Below are 22,389 nucleotides of genomic sequence, written 5' to 3'. Positions count from 1 at the left end.
GCGCACTGCCGGCTTGGCACGAGAGCTGCGGCGGCAGCCAGCCACGACGAGTGGGGTCTGCGAGGAAAGGAGGGACTCACGGAAGGGGAAGAGGAGCTGGGATGTCTCACACCCACAAGCGGGAACGCACGTCCCAGAGCCGCACACCCCTGCTTGTGCGCGTCGGCTCTCCTGAGACCGAGAAGGGGGGCCGGGGGCGGGGCCAGGGGGCGGAGCTAGCGCGTTGCGCGCCGCCCGGAAAGCGTAAGCGCGGGCTCGCGGGAGCGGCTGTGGGGGCGGTTCAGTGAGGGCGAAGCTCGGGTTCTCGAGGTCTGGGCCTGAACTCGCGGTTTCTAGTTTCAGAAAGACTCTTAGTTACAGTCATCTTTTATGATTATTGTGGTTTACTGGTGCCTTCCTTTTACCATTGTGGAAACGGCCCTTTAAGGGAGGAGGGAATAAGAAGAAATGAACTGAGGAAGTCTATTGCAGTTCCTTTCCTCCGAAGGGCGCGCGAGGCGGAGGCAGAGCTGGCGCGATTGCATCCCCCGCCTTATATGGGTTGCTTGCGCGCCTGGGGGCGGGGCGAGGCCTGGGAGTGCCCGACCGAGCTTGTGTTCCCCGCAGCTCGTGCGCCTCACGGTAGGGGGTGGGGCCTGCGGGGAGACGGTAGGAAAGGCGCGAGTGGTGGCTGGCTGGTTGGAGCTTCATCTTTGGGGTTGTGTGTGTAAAAGCATTTAAAATTTTCTTGAGTGGGCACAGAAAAAAGTTCTCAAGCCAACGTCTTAAAGGGAAAGATAGGATGAAGGGGAACCGACGCGGCCTGGTGTCGCCAGGACGTCTGCCTCAAGCGCCACGAAGAAGCCGGAAAGAGCTTGCCAGGCTTGCCTCTGCTCCCCGCTGGCTGCCACAGCCAGGCCCCGGAGCCCTGCGGTTCCTCTCCGCGAGGCGGATTTCCCGGCGCCGCCTCTGAGGCGGCGGGCCGCGAAGCGTTGCCCTGGCGGTAGCCCTGGGGACCCGGGGCTGCTTGGCGCTCCGCACGGTTACGTTGACTCAGTCACCCCAGACTGTGAAAGTAAGGTGCAGATGCCGCACGAAAGCACTGTGTTTAGGGATAAGTTTTAGGGGACCCAGACTGTTTAGGTAGCGCCAGTGATTACATTATTATCATGCTTTTCACTTTTAGTGCTAGAATAGTTAAAATGAGAAGTGATTTTTAGTCTGAGGGACAGGTGGTTCCCGATAGGTTATTAAAACATCTGAGTCTTAACTGAGTTAATTTTAGGGATTGAACAGTGCTTTTAGAAGACCATGGTCACTGGCATGTATAGATCAACTCTTTACAGCAGGTGAATAAGAAACATCTATACCAATGCTTTCAGTATTGTTTGATTGTAACAGGTATTTGTTACAAAAAAAAATTTCTTAGAAGAACTCAGATTTTGAAAAACTTTGAGAAATTTAATAAATTCAAAACACGTGATTTTGTAACGATTTGCATTGAATACAGACACAAATTGAAATCTTCAAAGCTTTGTAGAAATTGACTTACTGTACTTAAGTTTGGCTGCTTCTACCTAGTGCCTTATGCTACCTTTGGTGGGAATTTTATTTAACTTGCTTTCAAATATTCCCAAACTCCATATAATATAGAGTTAAAAGCTCAAGTGAAATATTCTTAGGAAAAGGAATTTGGTGATGGTTCTGGAGACCTGTGCTGTAGTTCAGCTGTGAGGCTGCTGCTGCTGCTGGTGAATTGTAAACAAAGGGAGTTATTACTTAACTACAATTTTTTTCTTTCTGACATCTTTTCTATCTGCCTCATGAATTTGTTCGATTAATACTAGACAATCCATGTAGAATTGGTTTAAAACAATAAAAGTACTACATAAGTTGCCATTAAACTGATTAAGCTGAGAGCACCGGGGCATAGTGACACTATTTAGGTAACTAGTAACAGGATTAAGGAGGTACCTGTACTGCTTCTTTGTATGGAATAGGTCTTTGGAGTTCCTAAACTATTCTCAGCCTCCAGATGCTTGGAATTGTATAGACATCGCTTGAAACATGGAAATAAAACGCGGTTACTAGTCTACGCAATTTGAATTTTGAAAAATGTTTGCTTTGCATCTAAGTAGTTTACATTTGTTTAAAAACTGATCTTTTCAGTTAAATTTTCTAGACGTTTATCAAGAAAGATAGTTTTCAAGAACTTAATATATTCATCAAAAGGAAAAAAGTCTTAGAACTATATAAGATAAACGTATAGTGTTCTAAAGTGCCATATTAGGGTTTGCAAAAGATCTCTTAATTGGGGCCGGGTGCAGTGGCTCACACCTGTAATCCCAGCACTTTGGGAGGCCGAGGCAGGCGAATCACGAGCTCAGGAGATCAAGACCATCCTGGCTAACATGGTAAAACCCTGTCTCTACTAAAAATACAAAAATTAGCCAGGCATGGTGGTGCACGCCTGTAGTCCCAGCTACTCGGGAGGCTGAGGCAGGAGAATTGTTTGAACCCAGGAAGCGGAGGCTGCAGTGAGCTGAGATCGTGCCACTGCACTCCAGCCTGGACGACAGAGCAAAACTCAATTTCCAAAAAAAAAAACTCTTAAGTGAAGGTTAATGTGCGTTACTCACCTTTCCCATAAACTACAGGATGCTTTCAACCAGTGGATCATTTAAAGTTCTTGACCATTATTTTAAATAATGGTAAATAATGTAATTTCCAGTGCACTGTAAAATATTTTACAATAACTATCACTGTTTTAAATGTTATCAAATGGAATTAAATACCATAGTAGTTTGATACTAAAATCCATTTTGATAGTCAAAGTTTTACATTGTATGACTATTCTATTCTCTACAGCAGTGGTTCTCAGCAAGGGACTGTTGCCTCCCAGGGGACAGTTGGCAATGTCTGGAGACATTTTTGGTTTCATAAACTAGGGAATGGGATGCCACTGTTGTCTAGTGGGAACATGCCAAGGATGCTGCAAAATATCCTACATTGCAAAAGACAACCCCCAACAATAAGGAATTAACCCACTCAACATCTCAATAGTGAGCTGTTGAGAAACCCTGACTGACAAGAATTCTATGTAGTACGGTTTTAGGCATAAGCCTTATTGGTTATCCTTTCCTGCAGCAAAAAAAATATGTGTATACTGTTGTCTCTTGAACAACACAGGTTTGAATTGTACTTACACACAGATTTTTTTCAACCGAATGAGGATCAAAAATATAGTATTTGCTGTATATGAAACCCAAGGACAGCTGACTTTTACTGTAAGCAGGTTCTGCAGGACTGACTGCAGAACTTGTGTATGAGAGGATTTTGGTAGACGGGAGACCCTGGAACCAATCCCAGGTATATACCAACAGACAACTGTATTTAAATTTTGTGCATATCCTGTGATCATAATCTTCTAAATGTTAACATAGGAATTTTTTGTATCATTACAACTATTATTAGTGTTCAGCTGATCAAAATAACATAAATATCCCAATTTGAATAAATAAATACAAAAAGTAACATTTTATTGAAATGTATTTCTTAATTAGCTTGGGCATTTTTTTAAATTAGATTTTCATGAACAAATATTATTTATTGCTAGAGTCAAAGTCTAACATCAGTTTTCTCTCTTCACTTTTAGACATGTAAAGGCCAAAACGTCTTCATTTATGTTGAAAAAAAAGTTTATATAGGAATTTCATTCATTTCTTTTTATTCTTTTTGACTAGAATCATTTACCGATGGTGATCAATCATCAGAATATTATTGATATGTATTATTATACATACCAATTAGGTTTTCCAAGTTAGTTGGATTTAGAAGCAAAGCATTGGAAGCCCATCTTGGAAAATGATTTTTTTACTTGGGTATTAGAATTATTTTCTCATATTAAGTATATTTAGTGCTCTGGCACTCATGTCCTGGGACAGTGCACTATAGTAAGATTCAGGATGGATAAGAGGTATTTGTTTTGTAGAGTCCAAAAAGACAGTTTCCTGTGTACTAAAGAACCCAGAACAGTGTCTGGTTTAAGTGGTTTGTTCCAGTAGTGGGTAGATGAACAATTGAAGGAATAAACACTTTCAGATTAACTATTATTGTAATAATCCAAACTAGAAATGATGGGTATTAACTAGTTTAAAAAAAAAAAAAAAACTAGCACATTCTGATGTATTGTGAACACAGAGCTAACAAAGTTTACTCAAGATTTTAATGTGAGAGAAAGGCAAGCATCAGGTATCACAGCATGGTTTTTGTCTTAAACTATTGTAAGAATTACCATTTGTCTAAGCCCTTTGGGGCTGCTGGAACAAAAATATTTTAGAGTAGTGGCTTATAAACAACAGAAATTTCTTTCTCACAGTTTTGGAGGCAAGCCCATGATCAAGGTGCTTGCAAATTTTGTGTTGGGTATTTTCCTCATTCATAAATGTTTCTGCTGTCTTCGCATGGCAGAAGGGACAAGGGAATCACTCTGGGGTCTCTTTTACAAGACTATAAGTCATCTCCCAAAGGACTCACCTCCAGATACCATCACATTGAGGATTAGGCCTCAACATAAGAATTATGGCACAAGGGGGTGGAGGTGCAACTGACACAACCATTCGGGTCCTAGCACCGTGTACTGAGATGGGGGAGACTGAGAGGAAAAGGATGAGGAAGATGCCAGTACAGTTCACGTGTCCATATTCTTCAGTGTCCATTTATGTTTCAATTTCCTGATTTATGTGTTAGGAGATGTACCTTAAGGACCGGTTTTGTTAACAGGGTTTTTTTTTTAAGCCGTTTAGCATTTTAATCAAATTTTTAAAACATTTTATTGTATTTTAAATCCATAACTCTCCACATAGGTATTTTCTAGGACAGATTTTGTATCAGACAGTTGGCTTCATTAGTTGTAAAAATAGAATTGTCAAACATATGCACTAAAACCATGATTTTGCTTGAAATAATTGAATCATATAATTTTCTGACCTTGTCAGAATAATGCAAATTAGCCCAAATGCAACTGTAATATTATAATTCATGATTTATATTAATTCCAAATAATTTGCAGTGTTATAGAGTTTTCCACATTGGCTAGGTTAGTAGAGAGGCACATTTTCGTTTTGCTCAGTAAATTTTTAAAACTTGTTTTTTTCCAGTTTGTTTCAGCACAGAACACAATATTTACAAATATTTAAAAAATTAACACATCACTGAGAGGGGACTTACGTACCCACTTGTTAAGATCTTTTGAAAAGTCATGTATGTAGGTATAAACATTACAATCATCTATTTTAAAGCTTGGCATACATCTGAAAGTGTGGTTTATTTAGTTCCAACCATGTACAAGATTCTAGGCATGTGGGTTCTCAGAGTCCAGTGGAGGAGGCAGATATATGCATACCAATGTTCATTACGTGTTTGTGACAAATAGTGAGATAAAAGTAAATATTAAAAGAGCACAAACAAAAAATTCCTGTAGCTATAGATGTCTTTGCATCTATATGACTCCCCTCAGGAGAATAGGCTGTGTATACTAGGAGAATTTTGCTGCTGCTTTGTCAACTGTTTTTCTCTCAAGCCTCACATCCTAAGTCTCCTACCTTTCCTCATTCTGACTTGTGCAAATGGTGTTCCTGCCACCTTTTTGGATGATGGATGCTACACAGCTCGTCTCTGTGGGCAAGCATGCCAGAGATCTTGGAGAAGAGCAGCTGCCTGTTCAGAGCAAAAGCATCCTTCTGGATACCAGAAGTGCTGCCTTGTTTCTGACTCAGTTTTTTTTAACAGGCTCCTTTTGTGGAAACCACTTGTATAGGTAAAAGAGCTGCTATAGTCTTCAATCTAATGACCGTGCCAGTTTTAAAGGTCAGCCACAGCTGGGAGAGAGAGGCCAGGTAAGTGTTACACTTGGATATCAAATACAATGTGTATTTAATGTTCAAAATGATATAGTCCAGAAATGTCCATTTTGTTTTCTTATTACAAAAGGACTTATAAAACTCTGTAGGCAAATAATTAAGATATCTAAGTTTAGGGAACTAATTACAGAGATGTCTTATTATCCAGTGTAGTCTAATCAAAGAGTATGGCTAGTAGAATTATGGGTTCACCCAAGAGAGTCTCCATCTTTGAGCTATAATTGATACACTGGTCTATTTGATTTGACATATCATCTCCTACTCCTCTGCCCTTTGCAGCTTCATGCCTTTCTGTAGATTGATATCCAGGACATTTTTCTTTTTATATTTGGGAAATGGTAAAGCTCTAATTATTTTTTGAGAAATCAGGAATTAAAATTTACATCAATTGAAATAGAAATATGACATATTGTTTTGTTATAATTAGGTTTCCTTGAAGATTTGCCTGCTACTTAGAAAATAAAACTTGAATAATTATAAATAAGTGAAATATACATATATATATATATATATATATATATTTTTTTTTTTTTTTTTTTTTTTTTTTGAGACAGAGTCTCGCTTAGTCGCCCAGGCTGGAGTGCAATGGCGCGATCTCGGCTCACTGCAAGCTCCGCCTCCCGGGTTCACGCCATTCTCCTGCCTCAGCCTCCCGAGTAGCTGGGACTACAGGCGCCCGCCGCCTCGCCCGGCTAATTTTTTGCATTTTTAGTAGAGACGGGGTTTCACCGTGTTAGCCAGGATGGTCTCCATCTCCTGACCTCGTGATCCGCCCACCTCGGCCTCCCAAAGTGCTGGGATTACAGGCCTGAGCCACCGCGCCCGGCCGTGAAATATATTTTGTGCTGATTTAATCATAAGATAACCAGACCATAAGAACTTGTTGGCAAACTGAAAGTAACAATTTAATGGATTAAACTGTGATGTCATAATATATTTAATTATTCTAAGATAAAGTGACCCCTAATTGCAGTCATCAGTAAGCAGATTAAATAAACACAGTTATTGGAGTTCTAAAAGGAACGTTGAACTCTATAAAAATCATTACATCATTCGATAGTTAACATGTGTGTCTATCCATTTTTTGGAATGTATCTTCCTACCAAAATGACTACCAATGAATTACATTTTTACATCGTTTTTCCACATAACACTGGAAATAGATTGCAAAGGACAGTTCGGGGAAAATTCTAAGAAAATAATTATTTTAAAAATTACTTTCCTCCAGGCATGGTGCCTGATGCCTATAATCCCAGCTCTTTGGGAGACCAAGGCAGGCAGATCACTTGAGCCCAGGAGTTTAAGACCAACCTGGGCAACATGATGAAACCCTGTCTCGACAAAAAATACACACACACACACACATACACACACACACAAATTAGCCAGGCATGATGGTGCGCACCAGTAGTCCCAGCTACTTGGGAGGTTGAGGTGGGAGGATCACTTGAGCCCAGGAGGTCGAGGCTGCAAGTGAGCCATGTTCCTACCACTGTACTCTAGACTAGGTGACAGAGCAAGACCCGGCCTCAAACAAAAAATTACTTTCAAATTCCACAGATCCTTCTAACTCATGTATTAAAAGAAAAATATTTTTCAAATAAAACAGCCTATCTTTTTTATAATTTTTCTATTTGTTGTTGGCATATAGAAATAAAATAGCTTTTTTAATGTTGTCTTTGCAATTAGGAAAATTGCTGTTAATAGTCATCACGATTAACTACCGCAGTAGTTTCTTTTGGGTTTAACATACAAAAAATTATATTATAAATTACAATAGCATCATTTTTAAACCTTTCAGATACCTAGGAATAAACTGAAGGAAGAATGTACAACATCTCTACACTGAAAACTACAGGTCAGTATTGAGAGAAATTAAATATCTAAATAAGTGAAAGTATATACTGTGTTCAAGGATTACTGGATTTAATACTGTAAAGATATCAGATGTAAAAATGTTAATTTACAATTCAATATAACCCTCATCAAAATTCCAGGAGATTATAATATTTATATTGACAAGCTGGCTGGGCACAATGGCTCACGCCTGTAATCCCAGGACTTTGGGAGGTCAAGGGGGGCAGATCGCTTGAGCTCAGGAGTTCAAGACCAGCTTGGGCAATATAGTAAGACGCAGTCCCTAGAAAAAAAAAAGTAGCAAAGGATAGTGGCACCTGTCTGTAGTCCCAGCTACTGAGAAGGCTGATGTGGAACGATTGCTTGAGCCTGGGAGGCAGAGAGATTGCAGTGAGCCAAAATCGTGCCATGCACTCCAACCTAGGTGACAAAGCATGACCTGGTCTTAAAAAAAAAAAAAAAGACAAGCTTAAAGTTTACATAGATATACAAAAGGCCACAAATAGCCAGGCCAATTTTGAAGGAGAGCAAAGCTGGAGGATTTAATGGATTTGAAGTACCATTATAAAGAATTAGTAATTGAGACATATTTGTTCAAAACAGTCAGATGAACTAATGTAACAGAATAGAAAATAATATAAAAACATACAGATCAGCTGATTTATGGCAAAAGTGACATCAATGTAGTGAGAAAAGGTGGTCTTTTCAATGAATGATGCAAGATGAAATGAATGTCACATAAGGAAAAAAATGTATCTTGACTTGTAATTCACATACCACATTGTGCACAAAAAGTGATTCTAGAGTGATGGCATAACCAAATATGCATAACAACAAAGCCTTAAAATGAGGACATTTGCATGACCTTTGATAGGCAGCAGTTCCCCAAAACCCCCCTCAGGTTCAGTAATTCACTAGACAAACAGAACTCAGCAAAGTTATTATACTCATAGTTTGCTATATCAAAAGGTTATAGATTAAAATTAAATAGAAGGAAGCATATAGGGCAGGGTCCAGGAGAGAACAGACAGAGCTTCCAGTTGTCTTCCAGTGGAGTTGCGTGAACAGTGCTTACTTCTAGCAAAGATGTAATGGAACCTTATGGCAATGGAACCAGGGAAGCTCAACCAAACCTTGGTGTCCATTGTTTTTAGAGGACTGGAGGTGGGTGTGGGGAGGGTATCAATGGCGTAATTATGACTCACTTCTCACATTGCTGACCTTGGAGCTGCCAGCATCTCCAGAGGTCAATGTGGTACCACATGACCCAAGGTCCCAACCATAAGTAACAGTGTTAGCATAGACTGGTGATGCAGTTTGGGTATTTGTCCCTACGCAAATCTCACGTTGAATTGTAATCGTCAGTGCTGGAGGTGAGCCCGATGGGAGGTGTTTAGTCAAGGGGACAGATCCCTCATGGCTAGGTGCTGTCTTTGCAATAGTTCTCGCAAGATCTGGTCATTTAAAAGTGTGTGGCACCCCCCAGCCACTCTCGCTTGCTCCTGCTTTCCCATGTGATGGTTCTGCTCCCTCTTCTCCTTCTACCGTGATTGAAATCTCCCTGAGGCTTCACCAGAAGCTGAGCAGATGTCAGCATCATGCTTCTTGTAAAGCCTGCAGAACCGTAAGCTAATTAAACCTCTCATCTTTATAAATTACTGAGTCTTAGTTATGTCTTTATAGCAGTACAAGAATGAACTAACAACTGGCATGGACCAAGGCATCCAGGTAAACAAAGATACTCTCATGAAGCAGGACATTCCAAGGGTTTGCAGATTACCTGCCGGGATAAGGGCCATAGCTTTCTTTGGACAAGCTCAATCCTTTACTATATGTAAGCAAAGACAAAATAACCATAAAAATTTTTTACATGAGCAACTGGCCTGTATTAAAGGTTGATAGATTTATTAGGCATTAAAAGAATGATTAGGCAACTCACAAGAGTGAAAGAAAGTATTTCCAATAAATATATTTGACAAAGGACTGGTATCTTCCAGACTATATAAAACACTAATATAAATTAATAAGAAACCCAATTAGAGGGTCCAGGAGGTAAACAACAGGTGAAAGATTTTTAAAGGCACTTCAGAAAAGAAGATATCCAAGTCTCAGCTTCTTTAGTTATCAGCCTAATGTAGATTAAAATGATAATGTAATACTATGGCGTACCTAGCAAAATGGCTAAAATGAAATAGATGGACAGTAACAGAGTAGGCAGAGATGTGGAGCAATCACACCTCTCATACACTGCTGGTGGGAGTCTGAATTGGTACAACCACTTTGGACAACTGTTTGGCAGTATCTACTAAAGGTGAATATATGCATATCCCATGGCTCAGCAATTCCACTTCTAAGTGTTTACCCACGAGAAAATGGATGCATCCATTTGCCAACAGACATAAATTAGAATGTTCATAGAACACTCTTCATAATAGCAAAAAACTGGAGACTATGCAAATGTTCATTAATAAAGACAATAATATTCCACACAGTGGAATACAATACAATGAAAATGGTCTACCACTATAAAATATGGATGAATCTCAAAATGTTAAGAAAAAGTCAGACACAATAGAATACCTTGTGATTCCATTTGTATAAAGTACAAAATCAGTAATTTGAAATGAGGATAGCAGTTATCTTTGGCGATACAGGAGGCATGAAGTGAGTGGAGGGTGCACAAAGAGTTTCTGGGATGCCATTCAAGTTCTGCTTCTTGAGCGTTATATTAGTTATGCAGGTGTTTTCAGTTTGTAAAAATTAAGCAGTTCACAGGTTTTAAAAACTTCATTAGTTAAATTTACATCTATCAGATAATATCATGAGAAACATATTCTAATGGAAACAGTCAGAGTGATTTACTTTGCACCTGATAAAATTTCAATTTCAGGTCCCCTCACTTTCACGAGACCCTGTAAGTGCAGGGAGTTTCTGGGAGTAGTAATGAGTCCTAGGTACAGAATGGAAGCCAGGTTTCAGTCAGAAGCATTTCTGTGTAAACATTCCTGGTTAAATTGCCCAAAGAGACCTCAGAAGAAAGGCATCTGAATTACCTCACTGATGTTTTCTTATTCTAAATAAATACTTTAAACCTAATTTTGTATTTATTTTGTATTTTTTCTCTTAAATATGAACCACCACCACCACCACCATCCTCCGCTCTACACACACACACACGGTGTAAATTTCAGGTCTGGCAAATCTAGATCTCTAAAGAGAAGAGTTAGCTGTGGTTTGATTTTTTAACACTGTCATCAAATTGTTTTCATTATTTTCCTTGCAGTAATAGACTTCATTTCTGTTCAAGAAAATATCTTAAATACTCAGAATAAATAATCATACTTATTGTTTCAACTAAAACTATGAAAAAAGCCCCTATTTGAGATTGCAACTCAAAGAATTACACAAATGCTTTTCCTGAAGATATTGTACTTCAGTATTATTCATATTTGCCATTCACACAAAATGTTAAAAGAGTGTGCACTCAATAAAATGAATATTTATTTTTCTGTGTCTCATTCTGTCACCTAAGCTGGAGTACAGTGCTACAATCATGGTTCACTGCAGCCTCAAACTCCTGAGTTCAAGTGATCCTCCCACCTCTATCTCCTCAGTAGCTGAGATTACAGGCATGGAACACCATGCCCGGCTATTTCTTTTTTTTTTTTTTTTGTACAGACAGGGTCTTGCTATGTTGCCAAGGCTGGGTCTTGAATTCCTGGTCTCAAGGAATCCTCCCCCCCTCAGCCTCCCAAAGTGTTGGGATTGAAGGCATTAGCAACTGTGCATGACCAGTAGATCTTAGTAAGCTTTTAAAAGGCATTTTCAAATTAAACTGTTGTTTTGTTTTTAAATAGCTGTTACGTTCAAGGAAAAATACAATGACTGGATGCATGCTATAGCAGTTTTACTCACTATTGTTTTTGAACCATTGATGCAAATGTCAACACAGGAGTTCTAAAATAAATTATGATGTTCAAAATATTTATTTAACATGTTAATATTTTAGTGCAACTTGCATTTAATGCCAAATATTCAAATAAAAGATATTTGATGATTACTTGGTGCTGATACTAGACAAATGCAAGCAAAAGAGCATGTCCAGCAAAATCTGTAGACCTGTGCATTTTTAGAAACAATTACAATTCTATAGACATCAATACAGTCTTCATCTTTGTAATTAAATCTTTCATTCAAAAAGTTACTATGTTTGGAAAATGGAGCTTTCCTGATTACTTTCAGTGACTTTTCTTCCAGCAGGCATTTAACACTGTAATTTGTATATGGTTTAGTATTTTGTTGCACTCTAGCCAATGCTATACAATAATTCATCCTGTAAAATGTTTCAGTAGCTTTTTCACTTATAATTTCAAATGCCATAATAATTTTTGGTTTAAGGAGCTTATCTCTGTTTAAATATTCAATTTCTTTTTCATAAAACTATGATCTCAAAATGAAAGTATAACTTATCTGAAAAGGTTTCTTACATGAGACACAATAAGATGGGGGCAAGGAAAATATACCTTTTCTCATATTTTTTATTTCTTATTTACATTATACCCAGTTTATATGAGTAAATTACTTCCTTCTATGAGTCAGAGGACTCTCTTATATATGAATCTTATTTTTATTTTTTTTGGCATCATTAGACATAATGCAGATGCAGTTTGAAACAGCAATTCTTCTTATCTCCCTTTTTAAATCAATGATACATCTATTTCCCATGCTCCTCATTTAATGTCCATCTTGGGCATTTTTCTTTTCTATTTCTTCCTTTACAATTTCTGGTAATGCAGTCTATTAGTGATGCTATTTCTCAAGTTTTTAGTCTGATAAAGCATATCACCTCAAGTTTTGAAAGATATTTTCTCTAGATGTAAAATTGTAGGTTGACTTTTTTCAAAACAAGATTTTCTTTCATTGTCTTCTGCCTTGCTTAGTTTTGAGAAGTCTGATGTCATTCCTAGCTTTATTCCTCTGCATGTTATGTACCCTTTTTCTCTGCATTAAATTTTTTTTCTTTATTACTGATTTTCAGCAATATGATTATTATGTGCTTTGGTATGGTTTTCTTCACATTTCTATTTGGGAGGTATTGAGCTTCTTGAATATGTAGGTTTCTACTTTTGTCCAATTTGGACATTTTTTACCCAATATTTCTTTAAATGTTTTCCCCTATCTCTTCCTGTGATTCCAATTACACATAACATAGCCTTTTTGAAATTTTCCCACAGGCCACTAACACTGTTGATTTTTTTTCCTAATTTATTTTTATGTTTCATTTTGGATAGATTGTATTGCTATGCCTTCACATTCACCAGTCTTTTCTTCTTTAGTATCTATTCTGCTGTTAATCCCATTCAGTATATTTTTCATTTCAGATAAGTATTTTCCAACTCTAAAAATGCTATGTGATTCTTTTAAATGCACACAAAAATGAACACACAAAAACTACTGAAGTGAAATACCATGCAAGTAACTACAAGAAAAGATGGCCATAAAAACAGAATAACCCTGTAGACAATGAAGCCACACTAGAAAGATATACTCGACATATGAAAATCATTTTAAAATGAATGAAATGATGTTGAGAAAACAATATGAGACGTTAAAAACAACATTAAATCAGAATTAGAAAAATTCAGAAATGAGCCGATTACAGCTCACAAAAGAAAGGATTAATGAATTAACCAGAAAAAATATAAAATAAAACATATGTGCACACACGTATGTCCACCAAACACAACAAATAATTCCTAAGGAATAATAAAAGGGGGGATTTTTGAAAACCAAATACAAGATGAAGAAGGAAAAAGGATTTGAGAGAGAATGACAAAGATTGAAGGTAAGAAGATACAATGTACCTATATAAGTCCCCACCCTCCCCCAAAAAAATCTAGGGAATAGAACAATTATTTAAAACTTGCTGAAAATACCATTGTGAAATACACATTAAAAGATCACACTCTTCTCTGAGAATAACAATCCAGGAAAAAACAGAACCAATACATATCCTAGAAAAATTACTAGACTTTAAAGAAAAAATAATTCTTTAAGAATGCAGAGGAAAATAGCACATGTTGTGCAAGGACATCAATATTATCAAATAGTCTTAATTTTCTTAAGATACTCAACAAAAGAAAATTTGAACCAAGGATTTTATATACAGCAAAACTAATCTCAAGTATAAATGACAGAGTCAAACTGTAGAACATGAACTCAGAAACCATTTTTCCCATGAGCACTTCCTAGGGAATCTGCCAGACAGCAAGCCTTGGACATCCAAAACGACTTGACAGAGCTATCCAAGGACTGGAAAAGAGCATTAAAAATACAGTTACTTTTAGAAGTAAGAAGAAATAAAAGCTAAAAGGAGAGATTATAGTATGTAATAGCTATATGATCTGAAAGAGTAGAGAATATTTTTTAAATGGAGGAGTGGTGAAGAATAGCTAAAACATATGAAAAACCACTTTTGTTTAACATTCAATAATCATAATTGTAGTTATGCTATTAATAGTGTTATCTTAAGCCTGTTGTATTATAAAATTGGATAAAGCAAATGAATAATTGTATTCTAAATCTATCATTTTCTGTGACCTTGAGAACCAGAATTCTCACTGTGGAAGAGAGGAGATACAGATGTAAAATAAAAGAAACAAAAGCCCTGTAGAAAAAAAATTTATAATCCTAGAAAAAAATTGTAATTTCTAAAATCCTAAAAGAAAAAAAATCACTAAACAGTAGCAAACAGCAACACTAGCTACCAAAATTTCAATAAGAATATGTTCTTGTTACTGGATTCTGGCCAAAGTAATGTGGTGGAAGTGATATACCCACTTCCAGTTTTGGCAATAAAATGTTTCATGAGATCTTCCACTTTCTTGACAAGCTAAAATCAGTATACAAAAATTTCTGAGAGACCATAGGAGATAGCTTGAACTAATTTGTTCTTTTCTAAATATGAATATATCTAGTTGATAACTTATATTTATTTCTCTAGAGGGCATAGCCTTTTATACCAGAAGGTAGCTTCTTCATGGGTAATTTTCTAGTTTCTGAGGCCTGAGTATGCTCAAATCCCACTTATCATATATCCTTAAACTTCAGGTAAAAGGTAATACTGAAGTATTGCTGGGTAGTTCAAATAGAAAACATTTCCATTCACCTACCTTCTAGCGTGTAGTAATCCTGAATCACCAGCACCTTCCAACTATTAATATTTTTAAGTCAGCCCAATCATTTGATAATAATCTCATTCCAATCTTCTCCCTTTGGACAATTTGTTTTTCAATACTGTGTACTGGCTTTTGACTTAGGGTTATTGTTTCTTGTTCTTCTGGATAAAAACACAGCTAATCTTTGTATCCTCATGGTATTTTAATTATAAACTGGTTGCTAACTCCTGGTTACCACTTTCTGTTACTAAATATATCTCACTTATTGTTGTTTCTTGAACCCACTTTTGACATAGTTTTTTTTTTTTTTCTTCCCCATAAAATGAGGTTTTCTGGTTTTTCTCTTAAACATCTAAAGAATTTGTGGCTATGGCATTTATACATATTTTTTCAGATTGGTGGTTGTAACTAGTGATAAAGTGCTGAATTATATCAATGTATTAAAATGTGCTGTAAGCATTTAAATAACGCCACATTTTAGATTTCAAAGTTCTATTGAACTGCTCTGAAATCTCAAGCTTAACGAAATCACTGTTGACAAAATGATGGATGTTATACTTCTTTAAGAGTTTCCTTATGGAATTATTTAAAATTCTCCCTGCCTCCTCCCCCATCTGTCTGGAGTGCCTGTACTACCTTGACCAAATCAAATACTGTTTTAGGAGTTTGGGTAACATAATAACCTCCTTTGTCTTTTAGGCCCGTGGCTCTGGTAAAGTTTGAAAGTACATTATTGGATGTTAAAGCCTCCCTTGTTACACTTCTAACACTAGCTCATATTCTCCAAGTTTATGTGTCTGTATAATTCTCTATCTAGAATCACCCTATAGTTCTCTTAAAGTGGAAAAAATGTGCTTTATTGCGGAGAGCTACTGAGAAGTCCAAGATTAGCGCACAGGCAGGTTCAGTTGTTTGGTGAGGGCTGCTTTCTGTTTTCATGACATTTTTTTTACTTAAAGATTGTACTATCTGATTCATATTTGCCTTTCTGCCCCTCGTAACTGCTTCTGGAAGACAGTAGACATAGCCCCTTTTCCAACAAATCCCCACAAACAGTAAATCTTCCTAAACAAATAATATGCCTTGTTTACATCCGTGGACTTCATTGAAATAGTAGCTATATTAGTTTCCTAGGCTGTCTTAATAAAATGTCACAAACTAGGTGGCATGAAAAAAATTACCCAGAAATCTATTTTCTCAGAGTTTTGGAGATACCTCAAACCAAGGTGTTGGCAGGCTTCTACTCTCTTTCTGAAACTTGTAGGGAAATCCTCCCTTACCACTTCCTAGCTTTTGGTGGTTTGTCAGCAATCTTTGGCATTCTTTGGCTTGTAGATGCATCACTCCAGTCCTTTGTGTCTTCACGTGGTTCTCTCCTTGTATCTCCTGTTAGAAGCATTCCTCCCTTTGAAACTCAAAACTCTGGACCAGCAAAGCATAAGGTACAGGAATTGCTATGCTTTCAATGTGTCCCCTCCAAGACACAGGCATTGCCAAGTGATAGTATTAGGTGGTGGGATCTTTAAGAGGTAATTGGGCCATGAGGGCTCCTCCCTCATAAATAGGATTAGGTGCCTGTATGAAAGAGCTTCAAGAAAGGAGTTTGTCCCTCTTGCTCTTCTACCTTCTGCTGTGTCAGAACACAGTATTCCTCCCTCCAGAAAATGCAGCAACATGGTATCATCATGAAAACAGAAAGCAGCCCTCACCAAACAACTGAACCTGTCTGTGTGCTGATCTTGGATTTCTCAGCTTCCAGAACTGTGAAATATAAATATCTATTCTTTGTAAATTACCCAGTCAGTGGTATTCTGCCACAGCAACACAAATGGTCTACTGCAGAAAGGGAAGCAAAAATCTTGCTAGTGTATCACTAGAAGTAACTGGTGCCACTTCTGTCTAGGAAGATGTTTGTATCTAAATCAGTTTCCAATATATGGTGTCTTTTTCTTCCATAGCCAGGATTCACAGCTCCAGGAAACAAGGGGTAGAAATGGGAATTAACACTATTACTGTTCAATGCAACTGTTTCTGTATTCTAAATGTTGACCAACAATAGAACTTTACTGACTAGTTAAAATTAACTCTCAAAAGAAAACCTGTCAGCCATAAACATATCACAGTTACTAATATAAATGTATGATTTGGTTGTTTATACTGTTGAATTTAAAAGAGACTTGAGTTGCAGTTTATTTGTGCCTTATCAGATGTCTTTATAGTTATTTTATTTCTCCCATCAGTCAGTGGTTAATTTTCAGTCTATCCATCTCAAATACACATGTTATTTCTCCATGAGAGAGAAAAAAGTATAAAACCAACCACATTAACAGCTCAAAAATAAATAATAAACTATCATCATCAGAGAAACAATTACAAAAGGGGGCGTGCCCAAGATGGCCAAATAGGAACAGCTCCAGCCTGCAGCTCCCAGTGTGAGCGACCGGTGATTTCTGCACTTTCAACTGAGGTAGCAGGTTCATCTCACTGGGGCATGTCAGACAGTTGGTGCTGCTCTGCAGGTGCAGCCCAACCAGTGAGAGCTGAAGCAGGGCGAGGCATCGCCCCACCTGGGAAGCGCAAGGGGGAAGGGAATTCCTTTCCCTAGCCAAAGGAAATTGAGACACACAACACCTGGGAAATTGGGTAACTCCCACCCTAATACTGTGCTTTACCAAGGGTCTTAGCAAATGACACACGAGGAGATTATATCCCACACCTGGCCCAGATGGTCCCACGCCCATGGAGCCTCCCTCATTGCTAGCACAGCAGTCTGAGATCTAACTGCAAGGCTGCAGTGAGGCTGGGGGAGGGGTACCTGCCATTGCTGAGGCTTAAGTAGGTAAACAAAGCCTCAGGGAAATTAGAATTGGGTGGAGCCCACCACAGCTCAGGGAGGCCTGCCTGCCTCTGTAGACGACGACTATGGGGACACGGCATAGCTAAACAAAAAGCAGCAGAAACCTCAGCAGAGGTAAATTCCACTGTCTGACAGCTTTGAGGAGAGCAGTGGATCTCCCAGCATGGAGGTTGAGATCTGAGAACAGACAGACTGCCTGCTCAAGTGGGTCCCTGACCCCTGAGTAGCCTAACTGGGAGACATTCCCCACTAGGTGCAGAACGACACTTCACACCTCACACGGCAGGGTACACCCCTGAGACAAAGCTTCCAGAGCAAGAATCAGACAGCAACACTTGCTGTTCAGCAATATTCTATCTTCTGCAGCCTCCGCTGCTGATACCCAGGCAAACAGGGTCTAGAGTGGGCCTCAAGCAAACTCCAACACACCTACAGTTGAGGATCCTGACTGTTAGAAGGAAAACTAACAAACAGAAAATATACCCACACCAAAACCCCATCAGTATGTCACCATCATCAAAGACCAAAGGCAGATAAAACCACAAAGATGGGGAAAAAGCAGAGCAGAAAAGCTGGAAATTCAAAAAATCAGAGCGCATCTTCCCCTCCAAAGGAACACAGCTCATCGCCAGCAACAGAACAAAGTTGGATGGAGAATGACTTTGACAAGTTGAGAGAAGAAGGCTTCAGTCAATCAAACTTCTCAGAGCTAACAGAGGAACAACATAACCAGTGCAAAGAAACTAAAAACCTTGAAAAAAAGAATGGATGAATGGATAACTAGAATAATCAATGCAGAGAAGACCTTAAAAGAACTGATAGAGATGAAAACGACAACACGAGAACTATGTGACAAATGCACAAACTTCAGTAACTGACTCAATCAACTGGAAGAAAGAGTATCAGCCATTGAAAATCAAATGAATGAAATGAAGCGAGAAGAGAAGTGTAGAGAAAAAGAGTAAAAAGAAATGAACAAAGCCTCCAAGAAATATGGGATTATGTGAAAAGACCAAATCTACGTCTGATGGGTGTGCCTGAAAGTGATGGGGAAAATGGAACCAAGATGGAAAACACTCTGTAGGATATCATCCAGGAGAACTTCCCCAACCTAGTAAGGCAGGCCAACATTCAAATTCAGGAAATACAGAGAACTCCACAAAGATACTCCTCGAGAAGAGCAACTCCAAGACACATAATTGTCAGATTCACCAAAGTTGAAATGAAGGAAAAAATGTTAAGGGCAGTCAGAGAGAAAGGTTGGGTTACCCACAAAGGGAAGCCCATCAGACTAACAGCAGATCTCTCGGCAGAAACTCTCCAAGCCAGAAGACAGTGGGGGCCAATATTCAACATTCTTAAAGAAAAGAATTTTCAACCCAGAATTTCATATCCAGCCAAACTAAGTTTCATAAGTGAAGGAAAAATAAAATCCTTTACAGACAAGCAAATGCTGAGAGATTTTGTCAGAACCAGGCCTGCCCTACAAGAGATCCTGAAGGAAGCACTAAACATGGAAAGGAACAACAGGTACCAGCCATTGCAAAAACATGTCAAAATGTAAAGTCCATTGATGCTAGGAAGAAACTGCATCAACTAGCGAGCAAAATAACGAGCTAATATGATAATGACAGGATCAAGTTCACACATAGCAATATTAACCTTAAATGTAAATGGACTAAATGCTCCAATTAAAAGACACAGACTGGCAAATTGGATAGAGAGTCAAGACCCATCAGTTTGCTATATTCAGGAGACCCATCTCACATGCAGAGATACACACAGGCTCAAAATAAAGGGATGGAGGAAGATCTACCAAGCAAATGGAAAACAAAAGAAGCAGGGGTTGCATTCCTAGTCTCTGATAAAATAGACTTTAAACCATCAAAGATCAAAAGAGACAAAGAAGGCCATTACATAATGGTAAAGGGATCAATTCATCAGGAAGAACTAACTATGCTAAATATATATGCACCCAATACAGGAGCACAGAGATTCATAAAGCAAGCCCTGAGAGACTTACAAAAGGACTTAGACTCCCATACTATAATAATGGGAGACTTTAACACCCCGCTGTCAACATTAGACAGATCAACAAGACAGAAAGTTAACAGGGGTATCCAGGAATTGAACTCAACTCTGCACCAAGCGGACCTAATAGACATCTACAGAACTCTCCACCCCAAAGCAAGAGAATATACATTCTTCTCAGCACCACATCACACTTATTCCAAAATTGACCACATAGTTGGAAGGAAAGCACTCTTCAGCAAATGTAAAAGAACAGAAATTATAACAAACTGTCTCTCAGACCACAGGGCAATCAAACTAGAACTCAGAACTAAGAAACTCAATCAAAACCACTCAACTACATGGAAACTGAACAACCTGCTCCTGAATGACTACTGGGTACATAACGAAATGGAGGCAGAAATAAAGATGTTCTTTGAAACCAATGAGAACAAAGACACAACATACCAGAATCTCTGGGACCCATTTAAAGCAGTGTGTAGAGGGAAATTTATAGCACTAAATGCCCACAAGAGAAAGCAGGAAAGATCTAAAATTTACACCCTAACATCACAATTAAAAGAACTAGAGAAGCAAGAGCAAACACATTCAAAAGCTAGCAGAAGGCAAGGAATAACTAAGATCAGAGCAGAACTGAAGGAGATAGAGACACAAAAAAACCCTCCAAAAAATCAGTGAATCCAGGAGCTGGTTTTTTGAAAAGATCAAAAAAATTGATAGACTGCTAGCAAGACTAATAAAGAAGAAAAGAGAGAAGAATCAAATAGATGCAACAAAAAATGATAAAGGGGATATCACCACCGACACCACAGAAATACAAACTGCCATCACAGAATATTATAAACACCTCTATGCAAATAAACTAGAAAACCTAGAAGAAATGGATAATTTCCTGGACACTTACACTCTCCCAAGACTAAACCAGGAAGAAGTTGAATCCCTGAATAGACCAATAGCAGGCTCTGAAATTGAGGTAATAATTAATAACCTAGCAACCAAAACAGTCCAGGACCAGACGGATTCACAGCTGAATTCTACCAGAGGTACAAGGAGGAGTTGGTACCATTCCTTCTGAAACTATTCCAATCAATAGAAAAAGAGGGAATCCTCCCTAACTCATTTTACAAGGCCAACATCATCCTGATACCAAAGCCTGGCAGAGACACAACAAAAAAAGAGAATTTTAGACCAATATCCCTGATGAACATCGATGCAAAAATCCTCAATAAAATACTGGCAAACCAAATCCAGCAGCACATCAAAAAGCTTATCCACCGTGATCAAGTGGGCTTCATCCCTGGGATGCAAGGCTAGTTCAACATACGCAAATCAATAAATGTAATCCAGCATATAAACGGAACCAAAGACAAAAACCACATGATTATATCAATAGATGCAGAAAAGGCCTTTGACAAAATTCAACAGCCCTTCATGCTAAAAACTCTGAATAAACTCGGTATTGATGGAACGTATCTCAAAATAATAAGAGCTATTTATGACAAACCCACAGCCAATATCATACTGAATGGGCAAAAACTGAAAGCATTCCCTTTGAAAACTGGCCCAAGACAGGGATGCCCTCTCTCACCACTCCTATTTAACATAGTGTTGGAAGTTCTGGCTAGGGCAATCAGGCAAGAGAAAGAAATCAAGGGTATTCAGTTAGGAAAAGAAGAAGTCAAATTGTCCCTGTTTGTAAATGACATGATTGTATGTTTAGAAAACCCCACTACCTCAGCCCAAAATCTCCTTAAGCTGATAAACAACTTCAGCAAAATCTCAGGATACAAAATCAATGTGCAAAAATCACAAGCATTCTTATACACCAGTAACAGACAAACAGAGAGCCAAATCACGAAAGAAATCCCATTCACAATAGCTTCAAAGAGAATAAAATACCTAGGAATCCAACTTACAAGGGATGTAAAGGACCTCTTCAAGGAGAACTACAAACCACTGCTCTGTGAAATAAAAGAGGACACAGACAAATGGAAGAACATACCATGCTCATGGATAGGAAGAATCAATATTGTGAACATGGCCATACTGCCCAAAGTAATTTACAGATTCAATGCCATCCCCATTAAGCTACCAATGACTCTCTTCACAGAATTGGAAAAAACTGCTTTAAAGTTCATATGGAACCAAAAAAGACCCTGCATTGCCAAGACAATCCTAAGCCAAATGAACAAAGCTGGAGGCATCACACTACCTGACTTCAAACTATACTACAAGGCTACAGTCACCAAAACAGCATGGTACTGGTACCAAAACAGAGATATAGACCAATGGAACAGAACAGAGTACTCAGAAATAATACCACACATCTACAGCCATCTGGTCTTTGACAAACCTGAGAAAAACAAGAAATGGGGAAAGGATTCGCTATTTAATAAATAGTGCTGGGAAAATTGGCTAGCCATCAGTAGAAAGCTGAAACTGGATCCTTTCCTTACTCCTTATACGAAAATTAATTCAAGATGGATTAGAGACTTAAATGTTAGACCAAAAACCATAAAAACCCTAGAAGAAAACCTAGGCAATACCATTCAGGACATAGGCATGG

The 22,389-nt window shown here is 38.3% G+C and overlaps 1 long non-coding RNA gene across 1 annotated transcript; it reads left to right on the top strand.

Moving 5' to 3' along the window:
• The first annotated feature begins 561 nt into the window (after positions 1-561).
• LOC106997090 (uncharacterized) lies at positions 562-7,763 on the top strand. The gene is made up of 3 exons (XR_013414517.1): positions 562-621; positions 5,770-5,876; positions 7,702-7,763. It is a non-coding gene; the product is annotated as an uncharacterized LOC106997090 (long non-coding RNA).
• Positions 7,764-22,389: the final 14,626 nt, after the last annotated feature.

This window comes from Macaca mulatta, chromosome 2, assembly GCF_049350105.2.
Source record: "Macaca mulatta isolate MMU2019108-1 chromosome 2, T2T-MMU8v2.0, whole genome shotgun sequence".
Classification (NCBI taxonomy): Eukaryota; Metazoa; Chordata; class Mammalia; order Primates; family Cercopithecidae; genus Macaca; species Macaca mulatta.
The sequence above is the reverse complement of the archived record's forward strand: the minus strand, read 5'-3'. Positions and strand labels throughout refer to the sequence as shown.